This window comes from Macrosteles quadrilineatus, unplaced genomic scaffold, assembly GCF_028750875.1.
Source record: "Macrosteles quadrilineatus isolate MER2022 unplaced genomic scaffold, UCM_ALF_1.0 Scaffold_9__3_contigs__length_116548681, whole genome shotgun sequence".
Classification (NCBI taxonomy): Eukaryota; Metazoa; Arthropoda; class Insecta; order Hemiptera; family Cicadellidae; genus Macrosteles; species Macrosteles quadrilineatus.
The window spans coordinates 81,458,294-81,475,794 of NW_026542602.1; positions in this window are offsets into that span (position 1 = coordinate 81,458,294).

The window sequence follows — 17,501 nt, forward strand, 5'->3', positions numbered from 1 at the left end:
TATCTACCTAGTGCAATTAAATAATATTTAGGAATTTTACCTCATTATACATATATGTCATATTGATTGGTGCCTGAAATTGATGGAGAATGACACATCGTGGAGGTACAGTCTAATGTGTCGTGTCTATACACTTATTCATGATGGATTCACATGTATGACGTGTCATGCTTGACTCAATGTCACCCACGTTTCCTTTGGGCTCAAGCTTTATTCATAAGACACTGTTATGAGGTAAGAAGACGTTACAATTCATCCGAATAACTATTGTCCTCATACGTCATTGTGAAGAATGATCATCTGTTTTGGAATCGTGAACTGAACTCTCGACACTGAATTACAATTCTTAGGGCTGACCAAACAAATTAAAACGATTTGTATTGGCCAAAATGTAAAATAAATAATTAGACGTTTTTTCAGCTACAAATATCTAAAGTCTACGCCATCACAATACAGTAGATGTAAATAAATTAAATAAATAAATAAAGTCTACTTCATCACCTATAAGATAAATCATAACCATAAGACACATAGGATATTTAAACAGTAAAATATGTAAAAAGGTTGTAGTGACATGGTTTATCATTAAAACATAACATAAAACACTAATTTACCAGTGCATGTACTTTATAGTGCTCATTAAAGAGTTTGAATAAAGTTTACTAGTATAATATGCATGGATATATCTTGTAGTTTACTTAGTTTATTCGTTATAGCATTAATTTGTAATTTGTTAACTCTTAAAGCCAAAGGTCCCGATTTGCATAACTACTAATGAGGCCGTGATCCAGTGGTTCCTTAGCAAATTATTATACTACGTTCATTTAGATAAAAACATGCTACAAATAAAAAAAACCCACTCCTCTTAAAACTAATAATGACTACTTCTTGCTATGTTAAACTTCTCTTAATAGTGACGACGTTTGAACTGAAACAAAAACATAAAAAAGCACAGTCCACGGTCTGCATAATACAAAACATATTTACTTTTGGTTAATGTGTTTACATATTTGTATAGTTACAGCCCGCTAACTTATTTGACTTAAATTACTCTGAAAGTCAAGGCTGTGTTTAAAGACAAGGATCAAAGCCTTTCTGAAGCTCTCGTGATTTCCCCGGAGTGAGATGTGATGATTGCCGACATTTATCTAAGTATCAGTCAAAGAAAGTCAATTAACTCCACCTAATTAACTCAAGAAACTGTCCTTTAACTACTTAGTTACCAGAATACTCTAAGCTCAATGATTATATTACATCTTTTTATTATTTTCAAACTTTATAATACACTTAACAGCTGGTAATACCAGCTATATTTTAACAGCTGAGTACGTACTAGAGTGATGCTACATGAATTAGATAGGAATTTAGAGTTGACTGTGGATATGTACACGGAACAGCTGATACTCTTATATCAAGCCCCTACTGTCGACTCACAGTATAACGAACACAGCTGTTCGAATAACAGTGTTAGTTGTGTCAAAATGCTATAGATGTGTGTTAACATACCAACACAGTTGTTGAATCAGATGAAACCCTACCACGTGCTATGAACTTTATATTGCTAACTTCCCCATTCCGACACCACACCACATTTCCACCTGACATTAAAGTAAAAAATTATTCTTAAATCATTCACAATCATTTAACTTTTTTGCAGAAACACAATATGTATGTAAACTATATTGGGATATCATTAAATTATTTATATATTTAAATTCGCATTTGAAACTACCTAATAGTGAATTTAAAACTCCTCTGAGAAAGACTATCACAAAACTCTCATATTTAAAAACGAATGTTTACTGGTTGAATTTTTTAATATGTGACCTCATCAACCGTAAAAAAGATAAAATTATGAAATATTTTAGAGAACAACGGCATGTTTTACAACGTTCAAAAACTACTCTGTGATAATTTACTTGTTAAGGAGTCATAAATTACCTGTTTCAGACATTTTAGTTATAAATGTTTAGTTCCCCTAAAGATCTAATTATAAAATGGAATTGTAGTTATTGTGTAGTATAGCCACGTCCAAAGCTGGTCTGTATTCAAGGTCCGTAATTGACAGTTGTCTCCTGTAGGCGAATCTCTCAGGTTCAACTGTGGAGTGTGGACATAACTGTTGTAGTTATGGGAATAGAAATTCGAGGCTTCCACTTTTAATACGTAATACGTGTGGATTTACATCTTTTTTCAAACGAGTTTGTGAACCAGCATGGCATATGAGAACGGGGGTTTATGGGTAATTTTATAAAGTAAAGATTGCGTTATCCCAATTTTTACCTCGAAAACCCACGATCTTGCAATTTATCTCTTAACAATTTTGAAGGGCTTGTAAAAACAAACACATTCGTTTCTTGAAGCATTGGTGTACCAGTAATGGTAACAGAAGATATAAAAAAAACTGTAAATTTGAAACTTCCATGTTATTCTTATGGTGGATAAAAGTATTAGGGTTTTCTTGTTAACTTATACATTTTGATTGAATTTCATAAATTTGTTCATTTCAGTTCAATAAGAACACACTTTATGTGCAAACCTAAGTACCATGAAAATTGATGTTCTCATAATCTAAATAAATCTGAAAATTTTAAGGTAATATTTTAGTGAAAATCTAACCAGATAAATGGAAATTCGCTTGCCTGCAGGTTTTCTGTGGTATATTATTTCTCTAAGGAGGTGTGTGGCCTATTTTAACCTGGCAGTTGCTCGTCCATAAACCTACGTATCTTAATATGGAGGAAGAAAGAGCTGACAATTTGATCCCTAAAAGCCATCTAAAATTAGTTTAAAACTGTGCATATATACGTAAAATTTAAATAAGATTCAAATAAGTCCAAGCATAGCTTTATAAGATACCCCCACTATTGTTTATCACTTATGTCTTTGAGTTATGTGAATTAATCAACAATCCAAACTCGACAAACAATATAGCAGCCTGTCTAGGAATGTAACGTATGCTCAATTCAGTCAAATTACACTATACTGAGAATATATTGGAGCAATTAAATCCAGAGTTTCTTTGTTTATGTATAACATTCATGGTTTGTTTTCCAAAGAAATACCATCCAGTTAAATTATATGAGTTATATACTTCAATAGTAACATGTTTAAGAAATGTATTTCTCAAACTAAAAAAGTACCACTTTATATTAGTTTTGCACGGTAATGATCGTAAAAAATACTAAATACTGTAATTTTTATTTTTTAATATGGACAATGCATAAAAATTGCATAACTTTGTTTGATTTAAACCCAAATAGGATGTCTAGTATTGAAATACTTCACATTTTCTAATATTCCATTATGCTTAACATATTTTATGCGTGAAAAATTATGATATTCTTTAGTAAGAACTATTTACACCTGATTTTAGTTAAGTGATAAAACAAACTGGGAGTTAGGGGGGAAGGATTTATATTAGATCAAATATTAAATGCAATAATATCAAACTAAATCAAATATTCTTGTCGTACTATTTTGTAAAACGTTTATATTGTGAATAATATGAACAGTGTTCTTAGAGGCGGAATCGCCATTGAACTGCATATTAAACGGAAGAACACAAACCAGAAATACGCATAATGTGTGCGTTATTACCGTAGATGAGCATGGTCATGCGCAATATTAATTCTAGCCCGTACTTTAAGCTCCTTTGTTTAGAAATGTATAATTTAATTACTTTATCTCAGGGCGTAGAATAGTCATTTTGATTATGCTCTTTACAAATTTTATGATTTTCGTTAGGAAAAAATCAGGCTCCATGTAGATAAATTTGGAAAAACAAAATTGAAATAAAACCATATACTATCTATATTACCTAGTTAATATACGCCGTAAAATTAACATAGCTCAATTCACACAAAATAAAACAATTTATTGTGAACTAAAATATATTTTAGTCTCCTAGTTTCAAGCAGATGTTTAAACACATAATTGATGGTTTAAGGTAAATACCAGGTAGGTTAGAATAAGAGATTTCATGAAGATAATAATTTAATACGTGCCAAAAATAGAAAACTCTCAGAAAAATCAAGACATTACGTTGTATCACGCAGTTTTATGATATTCCATCACCCAGATGTTTCTAGTATTCTTATCCGTAAGAAATTAATAAGACCATATTTCGAAAGAGACAAATGGTAGTTAATATATTTTAAGAAATACATATAAGGTACGGTTGTCTAAACTAAAAGATAATATACATTGTAGTAACTTTTAAGACATAACCTAATCATTGTTATGATAGTAGAGGTGTTTATTTAGTCTATTTAATCTTTTGAACTGAGTGTTAATATCTCACGCAGTTTAAACAGGAGAACAGAAGACACCAACTTAGCAGCACATGTTGAGGCTTAAATTATGGCAACTCGCTTCATGAACCCTTAATTACTTGGACATTTTTTCAAACTTTCCCTTACAACAAGTCAAGATAAAAATTATAATCGCCCTATATATTGTGATTTGCTCTATGATCTTACAAGAACATAGAAAGGAATATAATTTGTTGAAAGATATTTGTAAAGGAAAGAGACAGCTAAACAATAAATTTAGGCTTGGACATTTAAAATTTCAAAATTTCTTTGTGGCATCTTGTTTTAGGGGCTAGAAATAAAAAAAAACTTTAACCACAATAAAATGACTGAATTAATAATTTAATTTATAAAGAAAGGTCAATAATACATAGTAAACATAACATCTATGAATATTGAACTTTTTCAATCAAGATTCTAACAGGTTAGATGAATAGATACGTTTGTACAAAATTCACCCAAGAAGAAAACTCTTTTCAAAACAAATAGGTAAACCAATAAACGAATCAACTTCCTGCGATCAACTGATAGTATTGTTTCTTTTTAACAGAATTTTCAGTCGGATAAAGCTGCCAACTCTGCGTTAGAAATCAGATCAACCGATAATATCACTGTTATTTCGATACTTCTAGTTGTCACAAATTTTCTTCCGCATATAAGTGTATGTGAATATATAAAATACTAAAATTATCTTACTTAATCATATTTCAGTAGAGAATCGACACAACCAAATAATGTTTGACACAATGTCAAACTTGCTATTTTGCTGACTTACCTATTTACTAATCAATACAACGTTTTCATTTTTTAGTTGAACAGATTCTTATCTACAGATTGGCAACTAAAAGCAAACTACATGTTAAATTTTAAAATAAACTTTCTAACCAATATTTTTTTAATTTTTAATTCATTAGGCCATTTGTTAGCTTATAAATTTACAAAACGTGTAGTAAAGATACGTTGAAACAATGAGTTCTAAAATTTGAGTAAGCATAATACATTTCCTAGTTTTTACCTTGAAACAATAAATTGTCAAGAGTAACGTTTACAGGAGGAGTGAATGAGACGGAAAGTATATTTGAGGTTTACCTCGTCCTGACCCTTGTGAAAACCGCTTTTACGACTACACGGTCACCACATTGCCCCGTGTGAGCTGTTTACTTTATTTTATGTCTCGACACAAATGGAATAACTTTAGGCACTGGCAGTAAGAACGCCATAAACACGTTTTTTATGTTTAGATCTTTTATGGAATCTAAAGGTAATTTATAGACGTATTTTTATAACTATTTAATCGAAATTTGTACCCAGTCTTGACCTTAATTGCCAACTCACTTTTCAGGCCGTGGTTTAATGCCACAAAAGGCACGCTAAATTATGGGTTTGGCTAATAGCTGGATAAAATATTTTTCCACTCTAGGAAGTGTACACTTTGTCTACAAGTGGCTTTGGCTACGTCTTGAACAAGTTTAATTATTGAAATCACATAAATACTTGTGAAATATAATAAACATGGTGTTTAATAAATTAGCATACATTGACTTTTAGTTGTTCTTTGATAGTAACATTTTAATACGTATTATAATGTACATAACATATTTTAATAAAAAGTAACGATTTATTGTATGTTTAGTGATTTACGTCATTAATAAGCTGAATTTTAGAATAACGAGATTGATTTATTCACAACAGTACGAGAGGTCCAGTAGAAATTACAGATATGAGAGATTTACCGAACTGTTTGTTTTACTGACAGTTCTATAGGAATTGCAAAAAAACCATTCTAGATAAGTCTGATCCTTTAACCTATGTTAGAGTTAGCTTGCAGTATCTGACATTTACCGGTTTTTTATCGAGAAAACTAAAACTAGGTCAGCATAAATTTAGTTAATGTTTTTGAGTGTTTTGTAATAAAATATATTATTGTACCCCAAATATGGATCAAGATAAATGATTAAGAATACAAAAATAAACTTTCAAATTACCTATGTACATATAAGTAATTTGTACAATACATTTAACTCTTTAACTATCAGAAATGATAACATTTGATAAGTAACATAACAAATGTAGCATTATAAAACCTACGACAAACAATTCTTTTGGGTTCAAACAGTGTTTTACAAATGTTCAGTATTAGCATTGACTATAAATCCTTATAGTCAATGGTATTAGTCAGACACCGAGATAGGCTAAGGTAGGACGACCGAACGTTCCCTAAGGTGTTGTAAGTTAAGTCTAAAACAACAACGTAACTTAACTTCTACAAAAACTGCCATAACTCCTATTTATTTTAAATTAATTTGTTAAATATTTATTTCAGTTAGTTAATAAAACAAACGTAATGCTACTATATATCAAATATCAACTGATTATGCACGTATAATACCTTACTTTTAAAAATAATAATACATGTACGTTTGTGTCTTTAGTAAAATATATGAAATATAGGTACATAATATCTGATAGGGTTTAAAAGATTGATAACCACAATGTGTTAAATAAACGTTTTTGGCAAATATGTATCTAATACATTCATCAACAATAAACTTATCCAAAGCCACTTCCAAACCAGAAGTTGGCAATGATTAAAGCTCAGAGATGTAAAATAAAGTGTGTGGAATATAGGAAACACATCAACTACACACCTTTTCAGCACCAGCTACTTTACCGCAATTATATAAAAAAGATTAAACTGAATTAAAAATTACTATTTAGTAAGATTTTGGAGCAATGATGGCATCATACATTTGAATATATGAAACCATTGCTATTTGCTAAGTTGAAAAAAATAAAAGCTACTTTACGTTGAAGAATGTTCAAATTGGAAATAGAAAACACGTATTTTTGATACTGGAAAGGTATATTATATTCTCCAAACTAGATTTCAGCATTTTACGGTGTTTTGTCATTTGCATACGAATATTAAAAATGTGTTTTTTTTTATTATATATAAACTACTATATATTTTGTAAATATATTTCGTGGTCGGTTTCGCATACACTATCAGTCATTTACTGTAAGTATTGATAATTCGACTTATCCATGGATCAAAGTCTATGTGGTTGATATTTCCCAGAATTAGTATCTTCATAATACAGAAAACGACTTAACATAACGAAGAACAATAAGAAAGTAGTAATATTATCATACTAATATTATAAATGTGAAAGTGTGTGTACTAGTTTCAATCACGAATTAACTACTGGTCGGACTTGGCTGACATTTGGCATTATGATAGGTCACATTCCTAATTAGCAAATAGGTATATTCTTATGACAAAATTATAAAATGTTACTTTATTAATGTAATGATATTAAGAAATATTTATTTTATTAAAGTTTGTCTAAGGGTGCAAAAGACCGCAAAATAAATACTTTAAATTATGTGTGAAAATTACGACACATAAACACGCGCAGTCAGGGTTGTGGCTCGGATGTCACGCTTTGTATTCTTTGCTCTCTACACCTTGTCACGGATGGTGAACTTACAGTACATCTAATAAGCAGATTCGTCCGTCTTTGCAGATGTAGTAGCATTCGGTAAATGATTACTTATATTCGTGCTTTTTGATTGTATAACGAAGTTACAGACTATTAGTTTTAACACAACATTTTCACATGGACTGACTACTTTCCATACTGGTGTCGGATAACAAAATGGCTCAAGTACAAGGTGAAGCCCAGGTCGCAATAATATGTCTACAGTTTAGCTGGATAACTGGAGGAAACGAATTTTTTACTGTATTATTTAGCTGTAAGTGTATACTCAATTGTATAGTCTTTTTTTATTTCAACAATAAATATGTAAGATTAAGAAACTATGGTAACTTTTTAACGCACTCTATTTTGATATCGAAATTCTTGTGAAATGTTTCCAGAAGAGATAGTTCGTTATTTGAAGAGGAGTGTTGTTTTTGTCGGATTTAAATTTGTCTGCCACTATACCAACTGTGCTTTTTTATCTGTGATTTATCACATTTCCTATTAGGAGCGTGGGTCGCCTCCGTCGAAGAATTCACCTGTGGAGGGACTGTGCGTGGGCCGAATCCAACGAAAGATATATCCTAAAATTTGTTTGGCAGTATATGCACGTCATCATTGTGATTTCCCTTCCCCTCCCAGTGGATCCATGCAGGTCTTTAGGCCTAGTGCCTCGCTATTGAGGCGGCCCACGCACAGTCCCTAAACAGTCAGGTGATGACATCGCTGGAGGCGGCCCACGCACAGTCCCTCCACAGTCAGGTGATGTCATCGATGGAGGTGGCCCACGCACAGTCCCTCCACAGTCAGGTGATGTCATCGCTGGAGGCGGCCCACGCACAGTCCCTCCACAGTCAGGAGATGGCATCGCTGGAGGCGGCCCACGCACAGTCCCTACACAGTCAGGTGATGGCATCGCTGGAGGCAGCCCACGCACAGTCCCTCCAGAATCAGGCGATGTCATCGTTAGAGGTGGCCCACGCACAGTCCCTCCACAGTCAGGTGATGTCATCGATGGAGGTGGCCCACGCACAGTCCCTCCACAGTCAGGTGATGTCATCGCTGGTGGCGGCCCACGCACAGTCCCTCCACAGTCAGGAGATGGCATCGCTGGAGGCGGCCCACGCACAGTCCCTACACAGTCAGGTGATGGCATCGCTGGAGGCAGCCCACGCACAGTCCCTCCAGAATCAGGCGATGTCATCGTTAGAGGTGGCCCACGCACTGTCCCTCCACAGTCAGGTGATGTCATCGTTGGAGCAAGGCCACACTAAAAAAACAGGCCGTAATGCTTGCCAAGCATAACGTCACGATAGAAGACGGCTATGACGTATAAGTACTTATTTATTTATTTTCGCCTCTAGCGATGCCATCAGTGGAGAATGGAGGGACTGTGCGTGGGCCGCCTCCAGCGATGTCATCACCTGATTGTGGAGGGACTGTGCGTGGGCCGCCTAAAGGGCGAGGCACTAGGCCTAAAGACCTGCATAGAACCACTGGGAGGGGAAGGGAAATCACAAGGATGACGTGAATATACTGCCAACAAATTTTAGGATATATCTAAAAAAAGTTTTGCAAATACATATTAACCTATTATGTAGGCGAGAAGGGAAATCACAATGCTGTCGTTCATAAATCGCTTAACGGTATATACGAGAATTAACTAAGAAAGCCAAAGAGACGGTAGCTTATCACGTTATCAAGTTCTATATACTACTGTAAAAAGGTACTGGTAAATGGGACTCATCTACGGTTCCGTTTACAACCATTAACCACAAGTCCCATTTTATGGACAGACAGGACTCATCTACGGTGTTTACAACGACCAACAATAAATCTCATTCTAGCAATAGATATGTGACCGGTTAACATACACGGATAACATAAGGAGACGACTTATATACAAATAACTATAATACAACAAGTTGAAATTTATTAGGTGATTTTTTAACTGATGCAGGTGTAGTGAAAATATATAGTAGCAGAGATAGGCAAGAGTAATAATAATATTATATATATATATCCATAAACATACCCTAGATCAACATAGAACCAATTCAAATTCAAATAATATTTAATGTATAGATAGTGAAAACGGCTTAAGTCAAATTTGGTAGCAAAAATCCAGGCGAGTATCAAAGTGTTATACTGCCTGAGAAGCTTACAGTAACTAACATAGTTTCTAAAGGGTACCGACAAAAGTTAAAATAAAGAGTAATGTACATAATTACAATTAGTATTTTGTGATAAGACAACTTAGACTTGTGAAATCAAAGTCAAAATAGCACGCATAAAGAGAAAATCTTGTACTGCCTTACCGACATTCGTGGACATTAACTACAGTCCCATATAAAACAAAGAAATAGAATTAACTACAGTCCCATTTTATGCCCTCAAATGGGATCGGGATCAATTACGAATTTCGTTTAACTGCATTACCGACTATATTTGGAAAAATTATATTTAACTTGACATATGGTTTACTTAATCAACTTTTGAAATACAGGTCACCCAATCGGAATGCTCATTTATAATATACACACCTATAACGATATGAAATCTTAAGGTTGAATTAGGCCAGTGTATGGAAGTAGAGGACGGCAAAGTTAACAGTCCTGTTTGATTCCCAAGAATGGGACTGTATAGTGTTTTTCAATCCGGCAATATCTACTACGATCCGACTTTTCTCACTAATATAGGACCGTAGAAATATCTAATATACGGTAACCGACTACATTCGAAATGGAATTGGCACCGTAGTTTAGTGCCATTATCTTATGACAAAAGTCTATGAAAACTGAGTAAATTTATGAAATTGATTTTTTTATATTATAGAGTCCCTGATTATATCTAACATTATAATTTGAAAACATTTGATTTAAATCAAGAAACAAAAAAGATTTCAAACTTTTTTGTAAATTTTGTTATATATTGGAATAACTTGGGGTAAAATAGTGCATAGTACATGGATCTTGTGCCAAAGTTAGGTGATTATAATTCTTTTCCATGGAATCAAATTTATTTTAAAGATCTAATGTAGATCTAATGCAACGTTATCTTTCTCTTACATACTCATGAAAATGACATGGCAAATAGGTCGGTTTCATCTGACATACCTAGGTTTCAAAGTAAAACTTCTGTTACGTAAATGAGCATACACAATGTTGAAAACTGTTAACTAAATTTTATCGCCAAACGGTCAGTTCTTTACACATTACATTTTAAATTATGAAAAAAATAAGTTTAATTAGTGTATCTGTTGTGAGACATACACTAGGTTTGTCACCATAGTTTATTTTATCATATGTAAGTTTATACATTGGTCCATAAGTTATAGGATGTGTAACAATGAACCGGTCCCATACACTCAAACATTACTATACCCTTGGGCAGTAATTAACTGAAATCAGGCAATTAGGCTGTTTAGCTCGACGGCTAATTAGACTTTGATTGGCAGACGATAACACCAACATTGTTACATACATCTAATAGTGCAGGGTAACTGCGAGAAAGAAAACTTAACATGGATCCTTACAGTATTTATTTAGAAAGTAAATTTAAATGTTTAAATTACTATATATAATTTATGGGTCAACTAACTGTTTTCAATTTAGTGTAAAATATCAGCAGTCCGTACATAAATGACGAAAGAAACAAATAATCCGAAAGCCGCGTGTCCTAAAAAAGAGAGTTTGAGGTGAACATCCAATCATGTGCAAATCAATTCGCGCAACATAATTATTACTTACGTACTTACTTACTCCTGTGTGCCCTATGGCTTCTCTAATCATATGACTACAGGATCTTCTGTTTTCTGCCAGCTCTGAGTCTGCTCCGATACTCTTTAGATCCATTGTTACCTCGTCAATCCATCGCATCCTTAGTTCCAGCCTGACCTCCAGAGTACCTCTTATCACTTGTTTCACTATTTTTGCCATCTCTCTCTCACATCTGCAGAGGTGGCTGTGGTGTGGCCCAGCCACGTCAACCTTCTACTCTTTACGACTCCCACCATATCTGGTTCCCTATATAGTTCCCTAAACTCCCTATTTTTTTCTAATTCTCTATAAGTCTCCATATTTTACTGATCCAAATCCTTCTCAATACTTTATGTTCAAAAGCAATAATTATATCAAAATCTGTAATTCAAAAAGGCAAATACATACGATAATGTATACATACGATAATGTACATACGATAATGTATAAACTCACCAGATACTTAAAAGATATTACTGGAAGCGTTGTTTTACTTAACTAAGTATCTTGTCTCGGCTACCTGATGCCAACAACAAATATACACTTTGTTATACAAAGCAACTAAAGACACCGCTGTGTTAGTTCAGACACACACAAGGAGGCGCTCGAGGCGTTATTTACTTAATTAAGTTCTTGTGTAGTGTGGTTAAACAAGTCTTTGTCATACCAATTATATGCATGTTCAAATTGTATCTTATACTTGCAGAGTACCTGTTCTTCTTACGGTGTTGGCATATAAGTATAAAATGATTATTGAAGTTATACTTGGATTTGCGTTTGCAATGGGAGAGAACACGGTTTAAGAAAATTTGTTTCTTTTAATTTACGCTATGCTATAGTATAGCACATCTACCATAGCTATAATGTTCTACTACTGCACCCAAACAATAGAGAACAGTTCATTTCTCTTTGTATATCACAGTTTTTTGTTGGTAGTTGGTTCGAATTAGCTGGTGTCATAAATGCAAAAAAAAGTGTAATGAGGCTGTACCCTGTTCGTAAATCTTAAAGTTTTTTAATGCTACTCTATCATAGAACATAGAACTAACTTGTTCAGTCGCAACAGCTGAAAAAATTCTTTAATTCCTTTTGAATATGAATACGCATGAGGTTAACATGGGAATCTCCAGAACCACTGGGGGAAACCTAGAGAAGTTTTAAGATAAGAATATGTATATAATGTTAATCGGGTGTATGAGCTTTCACCATACCAAAGTTCAGCCCAATCCAATTAGTAGTCAATGCGCGATTGAACTTCAAACAAACAAACAAACAGACAGACAGACAGACAGACAGACAGACAAACAAACAAACAAACAAAAAACACACAAACTTTCACATTTATAATATTTCTATGTATATGGTGGTTTTTAATTCATCAACTATATCATCATCTGAATTAACCGAGAAACTAAATTATGGTTTTATCAGGATAATGGTTCTTATTGAAGGGGAACGTAAAAGTCACATGCTATATATTGTACACCCATCAGGGTCCTGCACAACAGCTGTTGAACTATCGTTTATTTAACACTCCATTTATACAAACTTTTATGTTTTTGGAGTCATTAAAATTAAACAAATCCATGATTCAATGACAACATTGATTGTAATGGGATTGAGTGTACTATTGTAATTCATTTAGAAAATGTTTTTTAGCAAAAATGTTATGAAAGTCTAATGATTGTTATTTGTTACCGAAGTTATCGTAAATAGAATGCAATAAAAGAAAATTATATCAATAAATGTCAAACATATGGTTTACAATACATTTTTGATGTGAAATATAGACACTTAAATGTTTAAGACCAAAGACGTAATTTGTGTGATTTAAGGTTCCTAAGTTTAATAAGCAGGCTGTAAATTTAAGGCCTTTGACTTGAACTTAGATAAATGTTGGCAATCAGCCTCCTCGGAGACAGTTGAAACCTTTGTAGGAAAACTTTGTTAAAACTTGTTCACTATCAAGATAGCATGTTGAATTTTAAGCTTACTTACTCTTTATATACTTAATTTTTATTGGGGCCTCGAAATGATCTGGTGGTAGAGCGCATGGCTACAGGTCCCAAGGCCCCGGGTTTAATTCCCGCCAATCGCCAATGGATTTTATCAATGTGATAATGCCGCGACCCTCAAGGACAGCCTGAAGTAATGTGTAAAACAGCTTCGAGCTAGAACCTAGCGTCCTAGAATGTAAAGGTAGGACAATAAATAAATACAATTTACCCACAGACACTCTTAAAAATCGGCGTTCAAAATTGTGTTTCTGTCAAATTCCAATATAATAATGCATAATGTAATGAGGAAAAAGTTCCATCTCTAATGGTTTTAAATTAGAGTAGATAACTACTGGAACAATTGTTGGTATACTTAGAGATGAGCATAACAGAAGTAACATCACTAGACAGACAATCGCAAACAATCAAAATCGTTTTGTTAACAAGAATAGACACAAATATCACGATAATAAATAAATATAGAGGTGACGTCAAGAGCCAGACTGTTACAATCTCCTTGAAACGCAAAGTGTCCCCAGTACAAAGTAGTTGCTTGGATATAGATGTATTTTAGAAATACCATTTAATATAACATGTGATTAACATTGACGAATCTTATTTGCACCATAATTAATATTACATAATAATGTTCCTGTACACAAGGTAGGAAAGAGGTCGGAAAAAAGGATTTGCGGTTGCCGTTCAAATCTGGCGGGAGATACTTGATAAACGAGGTTGAATACAAACCAGCAGATAAGACAAGAATCATAGAGAAAGCAACAGCACTAACAGCAATAATAACATAGTCTTCTTCTTTACACCAGAAAAAAAAACAAACAAATACAAAGTAAATTATGTACCATACATAAATCAGGCAATCTCCTGTTTAAAGCTTCAAGTTTGTAAATTAAACGATTTATAGAACAGATTTTATAAAAATTCCAATACGAAAATCATATTTTTATGACCAGATTTACCAAAGTGAGAGTATAACACATAAATTGGTGGAGTTTTGTCGTTATACATTTTGGTCACACCGATGCGTTTCAATTTTCATGTAAGCAACTTTGTATAAAGTTTGCATCGGCCCCAAGTGCGCTATTAACATCTCACCCTATGGATAGTTACGGGACTATCACCAACTTACCTGAACTAAGTGTTCGGCTAAAAAGGTAACATTAAATATTAACTCTACTCATACTCTACAGGTTACATACGTCTTGTTGATTCATCATTCGTATGGACTAGTAATATTTTTTAGGACTAATTAAGAGTTGTCATTTTTCATATATTTTATATTGTATTTATAGTTTTAGTTACTTTGCTGAAATAAACCCGCAATTCTTCAAAACAGATTTTCTCTAATAAGTTGGACTCGTAACACAAGAACAAAACATTTAAGCGTATTTATGTAAGCAAACGAAATAAAATCACTGTCAACATATAAAATTTAAATGTAATTAAACTAGTGATTATCAAATATCATTAATTTATTCAACCCTCAATCTCTATCTTTGGCTTAGGTAAATGGAAATTAAATCAAATTTGTGGTTTTCATAACAAAAACTTGACAAAATTTCAAAATAATGAAGCAACAATTCCAAAATATAAAGTAAAAAGTAGGCCTATAAATCAAAGCTGGAATGGAAGAAATTTGTACACGAAACTCGGTCTATATATGGTAATGATTATAGTTATTCAGGGTTTGTGATTTGGTTTCTATTAAAATCATAACAATTTGATAACATGATCGCTTATAATCTTCATAAAAGCTTGTGTTGTTCAACAATATTGGAATCCAACGCCATTGATTGCGTTACATTGAATGGTCTATTACAAGATGAATGGGCTTTTGTAAAACACATTTGCTTGACAAAAGCAGAATAATTAACCCTCAAAGCATGTGTAGTGTGGTATATATATTTAGCTTGAAATTAACAAACAACAATCTATTTCCAATAACATTTTAGTTAATTTTATTTCTATTTTGATCAGTTTTTTTATTCTACAAAGAAAAATATTCATTCACGAAATAAAATATTAATCGGCGATCCGTTCTAGTAAATGTTTTATTGGATTTTATGAATTATTATTATTTTGTATTTAAAAAGAATTTACAAATAAACTGAACTTACAAGTTTTGCGGTGTAGAAAACCACACATTTCAAAACAATTAGAAAGTATTCATGGAAGAAGCAATTATTTTTCTAAATATGATTTTTCTAATTTGAGAATATTAAATAATTTTTAAAGTCTTGATCCTTTATTAAAGATATTACGGTGGTTGAAATGCCGATCCTAGAAGCAATACTTCTAGTTGTAGAATGAATCCAATGAGTAACCTTATTTTGTATTGCAGTCCTTTTACAGATAATCTGCAAAACTCCTAATTACTTTAAGAATAATGTATTTGATACTGAATACCATAAAAAACCCGATTTGAACGAAATTTTGTTTGTGTTACTTCCTTACCTATACTTATGACTGTCTTATACTGTCTAATACTATAGTGAACCTTAGAAGTGTCGTATCAATATTCCTGACATGTGTGTCAGTTAACATAGCTCCTCTGTAACATATTTTTTGTATAATCATGTATTACAGTAATAATATCCTCAAAGTAAACACCTTACTAATATGACATTACACCTGAGTCGAGTACATCATAATTATTACCCTACATTATCATGTTCTATAACAGAAAGTTTGTAATGCAATTACATAAAGCTTAAAACTAACAAAACATTAAATACCAACACCAACTTTATTTGTATTTTTTAAAATTACAAAACACCTAATTATAATATATAAATAATGCCTTTATTCACATTGGACAGACTTTTTAGGCAACTAGAGTTATTTTTGTTACTGATGTTATTATATATCGTAGAAACATATAGGACAAGTAGAGTAATGACGACTTTTTGTATAGTAACTGATTGTCGTATGTCTTTAAACTGACTGGGACGGGTAGCGTCGTCTTGTAATTCAACTACTAGGAAGTCACGATTTGCGGATATTTATAGGGGTGCACTGTGGATGCGATGCTCCCTGGTGTGGATTATGTCCGCACTAGTGAGTACTGCGACTATCCGCAGTACTATCCTAATAATTAGACAAATTCGTTAATTACGAGGAAAAAATGTGGTTCGGATTCTACAATAAACTGTAGGTCCCTTAGTTGCCATTAGCTGTATGGGCTATTAATTAACAGCTGTGTCTAAGGAACATGTTGCCACTCATCCTACACTCATCCTTCACTCATATGTGGGTTAATATACGCACTTAGTGCTATTTCTTGCCCAATTTTAATAATTGATAATTGTATATGAATGATTTGTTTATCAGAACTCAAACGTGTACTATTTTATGTTTAAATTAAGAGTTACAGCAAATCCTCTTATTTTATCATTTTATTCTGTCTGATGCATCAGTGCCCACCAAAACCTCATGATAGAGGTTTATATACCTAACTTTAGAGAGACAAAATCTATTAAATTACTGGAAAGACTGATGTTGACAACTTCAGCTTGACGGATTCACATGGCCCATAAAACATTGTGGGAGGTGAACTTATCAAAGTGAAATATCTAACGTATTTTGATGGGTCTGATGAAGAAACTAGGACACAAACTGCAACTGAGTCTGGCATTTTCAGAGAAATTGAACATGGCCATTCGTGGAGTAGCTAGAGGAAGAACTATTAACATTATTGATGCTTTATCTATAGAAATTAACATGCAAATTTAGAAGGAAAAGTAAATTAAACTTTATGGTGTGATTTTTGGATCCTCATTAAATTTATGATCCCAATATTTCATTTTATTTACTAACCATCCACGTTAACTAAAAATAGCCATTAAATCGTTCCATTGTATTCCATTTGTTTCGCAAAGTAAAGGTAGGCTGCGATCTAGAGGATGCCAATGTGTTAGCATGTTGTTAAATAAG